This window comes from Pseudochaenichthys georgianus, chromosome 1 (assembly GCF_902827115.2).
Source record: "Pseudochaenichthys georgianus chromosome 1, fPseGeo1.2, whole genome shotgun sequence".
Lineage (NCBI taxonomy): Eukaryota > Metazoa > Chordata > Actinopteri > Perciformes > Channichthyidae > Pseudochaenichthys > Pseudochaenichthys georgianus.
The window spans coordinates 9,687,648-9,698,029 of record NC_047503.1 but is presented as its reverse complement, the minus strand read 5'-3'; the positions used below and the strand labels follow the sequence as shown (position 1 = coordinate 9,698,029).

Here is a 10,382-nt window from a genome sequence, read left to right as displayed (position 1 = left end):
TACTACAGAAACCATACTAAGGCGGTCCGGGGGGATCGTCCCCCGGAAGAAATTTTTGAGAAATGACCCCTTAAATGATCTGGTGATGTTAGAGGGGGGGGGGGGGGGGACACATTGAGGCTTAAAAATATGAGATAATCCATAATCTTCAGTGTGGTTAGCTATGAATCTTCCAAAACTGTGCAACAGTGCAGTAGGCCCACACAAACTGCAGAACACTGGTGCTTTAGGAACACATTCCCATTTAAAATCAGGAGACTAAATACGAACATTATGTGTGTGTGTGTGTGTGTGTGTGTGTGTGTGTGTGTGTGTGTGTGTGTGTGTGTGTGTGTGTGTGTGTGTGTGTGTGTGTGTGTGTGTGTGTGTGTGTGTGTGTGTGTGTGGTGTGTGTGTGTGTCATACTTGCCAACCCTCCCGATTTTCGCGGGAGACTCCCGATTTCATTGCCCTCTCCCCGGTTTCCTCCCGGGGTCATATTTCTCCCGATTTCTGACAAAATCAGATTTATTCACGACTGTTTCCACTCGGACTTTAATACAGCTACACCATTGTTTGGTTTCCATGGTAGCGGAAACTCAAAGCAGCGCGCGCAACTCAACTCAAAGTTTGAGAGGGTGAGGAAGATGAAAACTGAACAATAATTGACAACTCCACCCTCTGCTCACTCCTTTCCTGTAAAATACAGGTCCAGCCCACACACATACTCCATGGCGCTACAGGCATTGCCCTTATACAACTACAATAAGCATGTAAATGTTAATCTACAGCTCTGGCGATCCACTAGCACCGCGACGCAGCCATCCTCGACAACTACTGTAGCGTCACCTTGGATACGAGTCCAAACAACTCACAGACACACAGGCCAGGGCGCTGACATGGCGCCCTTTGAGCATCAGATCTGACGACGCTGATTGGCTGAAATTATGTTTCGGCGGCATAGAGAACCACAGTGACGCGTCCTAAAACCCGGATGTAAACTTCTTCCGGTTCCTTCGTCAAAAACGCAATGCAATTTCTCCATAGGATTTTGGAAAATAGCTCGAAATAAGGTCTGTGGTTGACACACATTTAAGAGAGAGATCACGTTTTGTTCAGCCGGATAATCTCCACATGTCTCCCATACTTTTATAATTTTTGAATCATAAATCTAGTCGCCAAAAGCGAAATGCTAACGTTATGCTATAAACGAACTACAAGCCAGTACAGCAGCAGGGTCGCACGACTTCAACGTCACGCCAACTTAAGATCGTTTCAACTGACTTGCACTGAAACTGCACTTTGAACACTTTAAATATATTAACATTTTAAACTGTATACCCCGTTTATCTAGGTCCTTTTTGTTTTGTTTTATGTATACCACGTTTATCTAGGCCCTTTTTGTTTTATGTATACATGTCACACTGTGGGAAACGATATTTCTGGATGTATAACACATGTAGAATCTTTTTACAATAAAGCTGACTTTGACTTCCGCGTGCTTGCATATTTTAACAAAGCTTTTCATTTTAGCCACACTGAATTTAACTAGAAGTCATGGCTGTGTCAATTACCAGTCTGATATCGTTTTACAAAGATGACAAGAAGATTCAGGACACGTAAAACAGTGCAGCCTAGACACGTAAAACAGTGCAGCCTAGATGAAGGTGTGCATACCGGTGTTGTCAGGGCTAGCATGAGGGACAAGGTTTATAGAGTGTCGGTGAGTAGTTATAGCAAGAGTACCGTTAACCTAGAGTTAATTTATTCACATTAATTCCCATCAACAAATCCATGTTATGTGTCACATGAAATCTTTATTAGGTAAGGCAAGTTTATTTATATAGCACTTTTCAACACATGGCAATTCAAAGTGCTTTACAAAAAATGAAAGACATTAAGAAATGGCATTTAAAACCAGTCATTAAAAAGAAAAGCTAATAAAATAAACATTAAAATAAAAAATACATGGATAAAAGTTACATTGCAGTTTAAGATGTAAATAGTTCAATTAAAAGCAGCGGCAAAAAGAAAAGTCTTCAGCCTGGATTTAAAAGTAGTAAGAGTTGCAGCGGACCTGCAGGTTTCTGGGAGTTTGTTCCAGATATTTGGAGCATAATAACTGAATGCTGCTTCTCCATGTTCAGTTCTGACTCTGGGGACAGAAAGCTGACCAGTCCCTGAAGACCTGAGAGATCTGGATGGTTCATAGTTTAGCAGAAATGTATTTTGGGCCTAAACCATTCAAAGCTTTATAAACCAGCAGCAGTATTTTGAAATCTATTCTTTGACACACAGGAAGCCAGTGTAAAGACTTCAGAACAGGAGTGATGTGATCCACTTTCTTAGTGTTAGTGAGGACTCGAGCAGCAGCGTTCTGAATCAGCCGCAGCTTCCTAATAGATTTTTTAGTGAGACCTGTGAAGACACCATTGCAGTAGTCGAGTCTACTGATTATGAAAGCATGGACAAGTTTTTCCAAATCCTGCTGTGACATTAGTCTTTTAATCCTAGATATGTTCTTTAGGTGATAGTAAGCTGATTTAGTAACTGTTTTAATGTGACTGTTGAAACTCAGGTCAGAGTCCATGACTACACCTAGATTTCTGGCTTTATCTGTTGTTTTGAACATTGCAGACTGAAGCTCTACGCTAACTTTTATACGTTCTGCCTTGGCTCCAAAGACCATTACCTCAGTTTTATCTTTGTTTAATTGGAGAAAGTTCTGACACATCCAGTCATTGATGTGTTCAATGCACTTACTCAGTGCTTGAATTGGAGCATAGTCTCCTGGTGAAATGGTTACGTAAATGTGTGTGTCATCTGCATAGCTATGGTAACTTATTTTGTTGTTCTTCATTATCTGAGCCAGTGGTAGCATGTAGATGTTAAAGAGAAGAGGCCCCAAGATTACAAATATTACACACCAGAAAACACAGAAATATCCATGACATAAACATACAGTAGGCTATAAACAATTAAAGGGATAATTGGGAAGGCATTACAAATGTAAATATATTTTAAATAATAAAACAATCCCACCACCACAGGTATCTACAGGAGAAGAGGGAATTCTCTCCACAAAATGTGAATGCCCATGTGGAGAATGGCTGCATTAGTCATCTTTGCCATCCACACTTTCAGCTGCACTGACACCCCCTGTCAGTGGAAGAAGCCAAAGGCAGCTAAACGTACGCATTCAGTGGAGGAGCTATTTCCTCCAACCAATAACTCATTCAACCCGCTGACAAGAGAGCCCACCTCCGGAGATCGTGACTAGCTGAGGGACAGGTTCTCAGGAATGTCTTGGCTTCTCTCCCCCGAGCCAGAAGAGGAACACTACAGCTTGGAAACACTTACTGTTCCTGAAATTCTCAAATCTGTTGGGCATCAGGGACCTGAGGCAATTGTGGCAAGCATGGCATTGTCTGAGGAGCCACAGAGGGAAATTCAGGTGGCTACCACTGGTCAGCGAACCAACCCAATCTGGCAGTTGTTCAGGAAAGGAAGGTTGACTGGCAGCAACGTTGGAGCTGTCCTGAGGTCAAAGCGTGTGACTGCTTCCCTTAGTGCCAGGGTGCTAGGGCAACAACAGGCCCTTGATGGTGTTTCGTCTGTACAGTGGGGGACTATGAATGAATGTGAGGGCGTCAGGGCATTCACCACTGCAACCCAGATGCAGGTCCATGAGTCAGGTTTGTGGCTCTCCCAATCAGGAGTGTTGGGGGCATCTCCAGATGGTCTGGTAGGGTCTCCCGCTGTGCTGGAGGTAAAGTGTCCCTACGGAGCCAGGGAAATGACAATTAGTGAAGCATTGTAAATCAAGGGCTTCTGTGTCAGTAAGGAGGGAGAAACATTCAGCCTGCGTGAGGAGCATCCTTACTGGCACCAAGTGCAAGATCAGCTTCACCTCACTGCAAGAAAGAAGAAGAAATTAAGAAATTGTGAATCGTTTTTAATTTACATGTACTCACCTTTGCAATGTTGTGGTTGTTAGAGTGTTAGGCTTCCTGTCAGCTCGTCTGTTGGGAAGATATCAAATATTAGTTTCATGGAAGTCACACCATCACATATAAGAGCATTAAGACATACAGTACATAGGCTAAAACAAAACATCTAAAGATATAACCTTGCACTTTGTCTCGTGAACATTTTCACTATTTTGACATTTTTATAGATGAAAATTGAACTAAAGAAATAAATGGTAGATTAATCCATATTGAAAATAGTTGTCAGCTGCTACACTAATTATAATAGTTATATTTCTTAATTAAGATAAGATATTACTGTATTGATCCCAATTTGGGAAATATTTGTGTTGCAGCAGCATAACAAGAAAAACAAAATATAAGTTATTATATATACAAAAGTATGTGAGGGATGGTATATTAAATTGAATATAAATGTAAAATGTACATGGAAGAAGCTATGGAGCAGAGAGTTCTCTGCCAGCCAGAGGTGATTTGTTATTAGTTCAATATGTCAAACTGATTTCCCTGAATACAATCTTTAGTTACATGGTGAAACGTTATGCTGCTTGTACTTATCATATAAGCCACACAGGTTTTAATAGGATGTATTCATTATCTTTACTTATGTTGCGGTCTTTTCAGAAGCGCCATCTCTAAAACAGCGATACAGTCACTACCCATCATTTACATTTCACCGTGACATGGACAAAAATGTAACGTCAGCTTACCTCATGGCACGAATCCAGACTATCCTTTGGAAAACATTGGCCGGGAAACGATAGAACGAGCACCTTTCATGCAAAGACCTGTGGCTGCAACCCGGAGCAAAGCAACAAACCATTGCGTAGCTAACTAGTAGCGCTAGCTTTAGCTGACGTTAGCTAACGAAACGAACTGCCGAGTAAAATTGGAAAACACTGGTAATTAATTATTCTATAATTTGTAAAACTACGGTGTTATAAACGACAATTTCAAAAATACAGATTCTAATGGTCAGATATAGATATACAGATACTAAAGATAGGCAGGTACTTGCTTTCAAGCAGAACACAGGGGGAAAAAAACTTAGCGGGAGTGTTTACGTGTGTAGGCGTAATGACCTACAACGGCCTCGACAATTTCTGTAGTCCTATTCAGCCACTCGGTAACAACCATCGTTTTGCAGACACGTAAACTCTTCAAAAATCACCAGTGGGGTCACTGCTGATGTATCTACTGTCGTAGAACAAAACGTGATTTATCTCTTAAATTTGTGTCAACCACAGACCTTATTTCGAGCTATTTTCCAAAACCCTATGGAGAAAATGCATTGCTTTTTTGACGAAGGAACCGGAAGTGCTAAAAATGCTAACTTACTTCCGGGTTTTACGACGCGTCACTGCAGTTCTCTATAGTATACAGATAGCAACAGTCAGCTTGTTTGCTGCTGCTGCTCTGGCTGAGGGCTCCTTTCTACCGCCCAGACGAGAGAGGGTAATGATACACGCTGTGGCCAGGCAGGAAACTTGTGACTTATCAGTAACTTTAGACATCATAAAACTATTTTAAACGAGATTTTATTGTAGATTATACATTTTACTGATACCAATTATATAATATTTACCTTGTTCATTAAAAATAAAAATAAAATAAAAAATATATTTTTTTAAATATATATTTTTTTTAATTTTTAATGACAATCAAACATGTGGGAAGAGGGTGGGCGGCGCCCCTAGCGCCCCTATGGGCCGGCCGCCACTGGGTCTCAGATATATATATATATATATATATATACAAATATATAAAACACGTGTCTACTGTATGATGTGTTTTGCTCAAAATACCAAACACAGATCATGCATTTTAGACATCCCTCATACTGTATCCTCTCTTTCAGCCCTGTTAAAGAACTGTACGTTCGGGGTCCTTAGCTTGAAAAAAAAAAAGAGGAGGGGGAGCTAATGCCTGCTCAGAATTCTACCGGCAGATGCAGCTAAATGCTGCCGTGATTAAACGCCATCATGTTCTAAACCACGTCAAGGATTATTTCTGAAACAGTATGGAGCTCAAAAGCTTTTTCTCTTGCGGGTTTACCACAAGGTGAGTTCCTTTTTTTATTTCCTGCTTTTTTACAGATGCTCTCTCCAGTACAGGTTAGCTCTGAGTGTTAGCGATGCTTGCTAATGTAAACACAGACAATATTACTTCAAAACACGTTGTGCATTGTTTCTGACAGCGACGCTTCTGATAGGGCCGTGGGTGTAAAGCCAGCCCACATTTCAGATATTACGTCATATCGGATTAGCTCGGATCCCCGTTTTTAGAGATTTGGGTACGGAGGAAAAGAGAGAGGGTTTTTTTCCCGCACTTTGTGAGTTCCCTGACACACTGGGGACTAGGGTTGGGTTACGAGAACCGGTACCGAACCCGGTTCCAACATTTCGATTCCAACGGCATCATTTAGAAATGTGAATTTCGGTTCCGCTTTTCGATGCCTGAGGAAATGTTTCTCGCCGCTCTCCGTAGCCTACTGTATGACTGCGGGGCGGGAAATGTAGCGTTGTACCTACAATTCCTACAGCGTAACCTGGGACCAGGGCCGGCCGGTCGCACTGGCGTTATAGATGTTCGCCTAGGGCGCCAGATCCAACCTGACCTCACCAGAATGCGTGACTCCACCACGACTCCTTAACACCGCATTGCGTGGTGGAGTCACGCATTCTGCTACATTTACGTGTCTGCACCACGCAAACAACCCAATGTAAAGTGAATGAGGCTCTTTTGTCGTGGTGCACACACGCATTTCTACAACGTCCCGCAGTGAGCTTTTATTCTATAAAACGTTTTTAAAATCTACTTTATAGCTTGTAGTAACTCACGGGAGGCTTCTTTTATTTTATTTGTATTCATAATAATTTTAATTTTTCGTCAGAATGTAAAAATTACATTAGTTACAAATTTTTGTTCTCAAAAAACAGTGCATTGTGTATAATACAACTGTGATTTTTATTAAATTAGTTAGTTTTTAAGGAAGGCCAGAGCTTCAGCTGTGTCAAATAGATTGTTCCCTTTAGTTAACGTTATTTAAAAGATAATGATCATGTCCCCTTTATTGTATTACGAGCGTCCATTCCCATTGGATAACGGAGAATTTTACACCCGGAAGTAAGTATTCTCCTTACTGTCGATTGATTTTACAGTGATATCTGAACTACTCATCAACTCAAACACACCAGATTATCCTTGTTAATTACACAACATTGATTGGTTTAAATTGTGTACAATGCTTTTGTATTTTCCCCTTTCGATTCGGAGAAACGAATATTTTTTCTGAGTTTTTAGATGGCAGAAGACACTACACTACCCAGAATCCTCAGCTATCGTTTGGGACTACACCATGTGCTTAGCTTAACAAACCCATGATCAGTCCTCAAGCTCTGTGATTGGTTGACCTCCAACTGCATTCCATATGAAAAAAAAAACGTTTCGTAAAAGATAAAATCATACTTTATTCAGCAGTGCTTGCTTTACTCTTTGAAAGTCATCACATGAATGCATGGTAATAGATGGTTTGGCTGCATTAAATATTACACATCTATCGTAGTTCTTTATTTATCTGCATCAGAATAGACCGGAAACTATTCTTTTACTGTTCTGTTTTAATTTCACAATAAAGTTAGTAGTAATAATCTGTTTTGATATTGTTGTTTTTTATTAACTACTAGACCTCTGGGTCATGTTAAGACCATATTTTCTGTGTTGCCGTGGGTTTTTTCCATCACTTTTGTGTTACAAATATCAAAACAATAACTAAATATATCCGTCGTAAACTAAACCAAAAACAGCAGTATATTTTATTTTGTTAACACTGTAAACTTGACAGCTTTTTAACCCGCACCTCCTACTGGTTAAAGCACGTTATTACACGTTTAGAGTAATGCAATGCAGGTAGATTGTGTTGCTTTTTAATGACTGTTTAAAATGCCTTTTTCTTAATGTCTTTCATTTTTGTAAAGGACTTTTGAATGTGTTATATTTGATGAAAACATTTAAATATTAACAGTACATACAAAATAGTGGGAAAGTAGAAGGTCAATGATATAAATATAGAATAGAAAATATCAAGAAGATACTGTAAATAATATCTACAATAAAACAGTTTAGTGCCTGATAGGAGGATATGCAAAACAGACAAACTAATAAGGCTTTATTTAAACATTAAAGAATACTTTAGGCTAAGGTATTTTTTTAAATAAGAAAAAGCTTTGGGGGTATCTATCTACAGATTAAGCCTGACAAAGTACTTAACATCTAATATATTGCATGGTTTGTTTTGGAACTTGACAATCAACTTTCCTGCAATGTTAACTATGTTGAAGCACTTATTTTAACCGATATTATACATATTTATTATACTCTTATAAGATGTTAGATAGAATAAGAAATGTGCAGAATATGACAGTTTAATGGTGGAGGTATACACATATTGATAGATGTCTTGTAATGCACTGTTGAGGAACCTGTGACCCAAGTCGTTGCATAACTACACCGTAGTTGTGTATATGATAATTATGTCAATAAACCTTAGAAAATCTTGAAATCTTGAAAGGGATATGCAAAATATCAATTATATACAGTCTTTAATGAACGATTAGAGAATAACGAGTAATGAATATGCTTTATACGGATCTGCAGATAAATGTTTAGTCTTCTCAAGCACCAACTATAAAATATCTCTCCTGATTGTTGGCACTTGACGATCACCTTCACTGAATATTACTCAGGTGTAACTAAAGTCTGATTTAAGGGTTGTTTATATTTCACATCATTAATCCAAATCTGTAAAGTAACTAAAATAAATGTAGTGGAGTAAAAACACCACATTAACCTTAAAGAAAGCCCTCAGGATTATAAAAGACCCCCATCACCCCAGCCACAAACTGTACCGCAGCATCCGGACTAAAACCACCAGACTCAGGGACAGCTTTATCCCCCAGGCCAGGGGTCTGCAACCTTTTTGAACAAAAGAGCCATTTTGCTCCTTTTTCCAAAAAAATTGTTTGTCTGGAGCCGCAAAACATATTTCATAGTTTTTTATTGTTATATCAGACAAAAAATACAGTTTTTTGCATTTATTAGGCTATTTATTACATGATATAAAACTGTTAACTTCTAATAAGAAACAAATAACTCTTATAAGGAGAATTACAAATAATACACAGGCCTACTTTAAAATAAATTAAACACAGCACTTGGGGAGTCCTCTGCACATTTTAAGGAAAAAAATTATTAAAATGGACCCACTTTGAAATAAATAAAACATAGCTACACCCTAAAAAGAGTTAAAGGTAGGGTAGGTAAGAATGGAGAAACCAGCTCGAGTGCGCTAGAATTTGAAAATACTCAACCGGAAAAAATATGCCTCTTCCTTCAGACTTCCTTACAGAGTCCCTCCTCCAACACACACGAACGCGCACATGACCAATGAGGGCACGAGATAAGTTTGTGCACAGATGGAAGGCTGACAGGCAGCTAGGCCATCCAGTTACTTTAGCCGGGCCGGCTCAGATGATTGGTCGTGCTTTTTACAGTACTACGGCTTCCAGAGATTAATTTTTGTATGTATTTATTGTCAAAGCAATTAATATATGAATTGCTATCAGGACGTTAAGAGCATTCCATGGAATATAACAAAAAGTGTTTTCTGAAATAAATTACATACCCCATTGAATTATGACTGAAAATCGTCAGCTGTCTTCCTCTCCCTTGTTGTTCCTCGATACGTAAAGGCTGCAGCACCGTTGACAACTTCTCTCTACATATCAAACATACCGGTAAACCAGCATTGATTGCTGTGAAAGCATATAACTCTGTCCACACATAATTAAATCCTGTGTTCCTCCGGTACTTTTCTTTGATTTATCCATAGTTCGCTCATCGAGCCGGGGGTCAGGTTATTCGCCTCCAAGAAAAGGCGCTCACGCGGGACCGTAGCAGGATGTGACGCATATTTTAGTTGACCTAATTAAAACCGTTTTGTTTTTTATTTATGTGTCACAGTATCACCTCAAAATACAAGATACGAAACATTTTCAACCATGCAACAAAATATAAATAGTCCTACAAATACTTTTATTTTATTTCATTCTTATTTTTGTCTAAACTCAAGGGAGCCAGAGCAGAGGGCTTAAAGGGCCGCATGCGGCCCGTGGGCCCGGGTTGCCGACCCCTGCCCCAGGCCATAAGACTATTAAACACCTGAACTTAGAAACAACATCCATAACATTCATCTGGCTGCTACTTAGAAATTATTTATCTAATATATCATATTCACAATGTAGTGACTGCTTTTTTGTCTTTTGTTTTCTTAGTTATGTTCTCTTGTATATGTGTGTGTTATGTGTTATGTGTAACGTTGCTGCCTTCTTGGCCAGGTCAGCATTGAAAATGAGA

At 39.3% G+C, this 10,382-nt stretch overlaps 1 long non-coding RNA gene across 1 annotated transcript; it reads right to left on the bottom strand.

Annotated features, from left to right (window-relative positions):
• Positions 1–3,633: 3,633 nt before the first annotated feature.
• LOC139434447 (uncharacterized) lies at positions 3,634–4,776 on the bottom strand. The gene is made up of 3 exons (XR_011643801.1): positions 4,679–4,776; positions 3,954–4,001; positions 3,634–3,759 (listed from the first exon to the last, which is right to left on the bottom strand). It is a non-coding gene; the product is annotated as an uncharacterized lncRNA (long non-coding RNA).
• Positions 4,777–10,382: the final 5,606 nt, after the last annotated feature.